The sequence below is a fragment of the Pinus tabuliformis genome, chromosome 5_1 (assembly GCF_031772625.1).
Source record: "Pinus tabuliformis cultivar Carrire ecotype Pingquan chromosome 5_1, CPIR1, whole genome shotgun sequence".
Taxonomy (NCBI): domain Eukaryota; kingdom Viridiplantae; phylum Streptophyta; class Pinopsida; order Pinales; family Pinaceae; genus Pinus; species Pinus tabuliformis.
The window spans coordinates 945241376-945245581 of record NC_142305.1 but is presented as its reverse complement, the minus strand read 5'-3'; the positions used below and the strand labels follow the sequence as shown (position 1 = coordinate 945245581).

Below are 4206 nucleotides of genomic sequence, written 5' to 3'. Positions count from 1 at the left end.
AAGCTCCAATAAGCAGTATGATTTTCATGTTTTCATCTTGGGCATGGTTTTCAACATTTTTTATTGTAAATACTACATTGAGTTATGTTATAAACCTCCATGGGCAGTATGTTTTGTTTTCAGTGGTTTGTTAGTTATAGGTGTCATGGAACACCAAGGACGGTGTTCCCCATAGGGGGGAGGGTTTATGACAACCCTGAGTTAAAAGTTCACGTAATAAAGGTTAATAAAGGATAAATAAGACCAAGATCATTAGATACATATTCCAAGTTGAATGTTGGGAAAAACACTATATTGGGTATCACTTTCGGTTTATTAATGGCTAAGGAAAGTGGCAAAGGCATTGGCAAAGGAAAAGAGGCATTAATTGGAATTCTATTTATGAAATAAAGGAAAATGGGAGAAAAGGAAGGTGAAGAGACATAGATTTGCATGAGAGGGAAATTGAAGGAAAATGAAGAAAATAGAGGCCTCAATGATAAAAAGGCGTCTGAGGATCAGTTCACATCTTTTGGTTCGTTCAAATTTTTTCAGTTCTAGTTTTCGCTCTCATTCACTATTGCACACTTAGAGAATTCTTGGAGCACTCTAGAATTATAGAAAGGAAATCAAAGGAAGGATAAGGAAAGCAAAGGATAAAGAAGGAAGTTTGGATCAAGTGGCTTCAGTGGGAATATTTTGCAGGTAACAAGTTGCATATGTGATTTCCTAGCTGAGGAGTGAATGCATTGGTACATGAATTTGTGTATTTGGTTCATTTTTTTCATTGGCATGGGTTTTGCATGGTTTTGACAATGGTTTCATCATTGCCTTATCATTTCCTAGATAATGATGATGTGATGGGATTCATTTTTTGTTGAGATTTGGATTGCCATAAGATTTTGGATTTGGGTGAGGTGGTATCAGGAAAATTCCCAAGGATTGGGGGTGGAGATGGTTTTCTCGGGAAGCCCTTGAAAGGTGGGTAGAGATAGGAAAATTCCTCAAGGGATGGTGAAGGAATTCTGAAGCATATTTGAGTTTCGTGATCTCTTGATCATTTTTTGTGAGATCGCGGTAGCCTTAGGGTGGAGATGGTTTAATCTTTGGGAATCCCTGGTTGTTTTTTTCTTGATATCCTACATTCATGCTTGGAATATGGCACGGGTGTGATTGGTTGAAAGAAATATTTGGTTCATCCCAAACTATGTTTGGGTGGTACATGGAAGTCCCTGACTTGGTTGGCTTTTTCATATGTTCATAGGAGTTATTTTCCTATGGTGATTTATGAGTACTTGTACTTGTTATTATATGGCTTTAATGGTTGTTCTGTCATGATTCTTATTTTGGTTATATGATAGTTATAAGCATGGTTCTATAACATGTTCTAGTTATGGATCTTGTTATGTTTTGATTAGTTGATAAATGGTTGATGAATGCATGGGCTAACAAGTGTTACTGTGGCTATTAAGAGAGGGCATTAGACCTTCTTAATTATTCTCAAATAAGGTTCTAACTCTTAAGATCATATATGCATTCATAACATGTAACTCACATGTTCACTATATGTTTGATGAAATGATTGTCATGGCTAGGCCTAGTTAGGTCAATTTCTTGTTTATGTTTTGTATGTTTAGCATTAACATTATGTCATTTATCATTTTGAGAAGTCTCAGGCAGTTCTGGGCAGTTGTTTGGAGGTTGTCCTAGAATTGTGGCTCAAATCATGGGACTCTACCCTATGAACTGGACATATTGGGTCACAACCGCACTCAGGCAGTGTTGTGCATGCAGTTGGAGGCCTTTGACCACACCCATGCCTTGTCATGTATGTAGTTGGGGGTTGAGTGTTGGGAGGAGCAACCCCAACTCAAGTTTTGGTCACCCGAGGTGGTTGTTCATCCTCTGAGTGACCTGTAGGTCCTATAGGATGTTAATGTTTGGTCAATAAGTCACAGTTGTATACCCCACTTCCTTAACTAGAGCTAGGAGGTCAGGTCAAGTCATAGTGGCACTCCGCTTCACATTTACTTGGAGGGCTTGTAAAATTAGGTAAATGTGGGGAGGGGATGTTACACATTCCTCAAGGGTGGACTAAATTCAATAGAAAACATTTCTTAGGCAAATAATCAGGAAATATGAACAATATCCTTAATAAATCATTTTCCAACTACGAGGGTTTCAAACAGGAGTCTATGAGGGACTTGCAAGTTGGTACCCGGGTGGAAATGGAAAACAATGGTAATGATAAGAACCTAGGTCAATTCTTTGAACAAGTTGGGAGCATCAAACAAGATATGGAAGCAATTATTTGGGAAACTACAACATGCAAATGAAGAGAGTAAAACAGCTCCTAAAGCGCATGCTATGAAAGGATTGAGGGATCACATGGATAAGGACGTGGTAGAAGTCCTCAAGAAGGATAAATTGGTGAAAGGAAATCTTGAAGCTCTGGCCAAATCCAATATGGAAAGACATAGATTTCTTAGATGTAAAGAACGCGCACAAATAGAACCAGGATCTCCATTACAAACAGTCTGCGAAAAAATCTTAAGGATTCGATGGGGGAGTTTAAGATTTTGAGGAAAAAGATAATGGGGGATTGTACAAATATTGTCCAACAAAGAGTCTATAATATAAAAGGGGTGTATTCATATGAAGACGCACTTGGAAAGATTGTTTCAATAGGAGAGAATGAAAGCGTTCTCTAGAAAGCCATCCAAGAGAAAGGTTGAGGTCATATTCATGAAACTATCCATGAAATACAGGAGCAGCATGATGTTGTTAAGGAGATTGATCGGAGTTTACTCGAGTTGCATCAAGTTTTCCTTTATATGGTCATGCTTGTTGAGGCACAGGGTGATCAGCTCAATTATATTCAATACAATATTTCCCATTCTTCTAACTATGTTGAACATGGAACCAAACAAATTTATACTGCAAAAAGGCATAATAAAAGAAGTTGAAAATGTACGTGCATTGGCATCATTATGTTATTGATACTCATCCTCATTATTGTTGTTCCTATAGAAACAAGCATCAAGAAATCATAAAGAGGAGAATCGCTGCAGAATCAGAGTGCAACATTGTATTTCCATTGGGAATGAGTTATGCAAGGGACGAGAACAGGCTAGGAAACTTCTATAAAGCCATTGTTGTATCAAATGAATTTATTCAAGGTTTCGCAGCCACACCTCACATTACAACAAGCTTCATTGTAATGCATGTTCTAAAACACCTATATTGATGTTGGAATAAAAAATTCGCAATTAATTAATTGAATTCTATAAGTTGATTCATTTTTTAGTTATAAAGACTTTGTGTTGCTCATTGCTCTCCTGATATAATTTCCATTTATTTAGAAGCTAAAATATCCTATTCTTTTAGAAATAAGGAAATTCCAATTGGAGATCCCATCGATAATTGAAGGTCTAATTAAAACACTTACATACTATACTCTTATAAACCTTCTTTTTTGAACGAAATTTTGTATGAACTATGATTACAAACTGTCCCAACGCCAAGTTCTACAAAATGAATAACCATATTAAATTCTAGAAACTTAGGTTAAAAAAATTGTCGTAAGTGATTGCTTTAGGTATGTTATTCATCTCAAGAGAAAACCCCTTTGAATATATTAAGAGAATTAATAATTTTATTTATTGATGTGGGAAGATTTTGAACAATGTGACCACTTGCTTTTGTATCTATTGCCTTTCATTTTAACTTCATAAATTTGGCCTTGCTATTCATGTGACAAGTAAGAATATATGCAAAGAAGTTGGATAGTTGTAAAAAAAGCATTTTATTTGGAGGGATTTTTTAATTAAAATATTATTATATATATTTTTAGATTAATTATGTATAATATTCAAACTCATTTAGTTATGACTCAACTTTAATGTGAGTCTCATTCATATGACTAATTTATCATTGGTTTTTAATAATATGTTTTTTAACATTTATAGTCATCGATCAAGAGATTGATCATTTTGAAAAATTTATTATAAAAAAAAGCGTTTAAAAAAATAAATTGTTTGAAATAATTAATTTATGAACACTCTTTTACCAAAATAAATAATTAATTTATTGATCACTAATTTTTCATGAGTTTAAATATTTTATTTTGCATTTTTCATGAGTTTAAATATTTTATTTTGCATTTGGGATAGTTTAAACATTTCAATGTTTTATAAATTTAAATTTTACATTTTACATTAATCCATT

The 4206-nt window shown here is 34.4% G+C and overlaps 1 pseudogene; it reads left to right on the top strand.

Moving 5' to 3' along the window:
- Positions 1 to 2117: 2117 nt before the first annotated feature.
- On the top strand, positions 2118 to 3032 carry LOC149167895 (syntaxin-111 pseudogene; annotated as a pseudogene).
- Positions 3033 to 4206: the final 1174 nt, after the last annotated feature.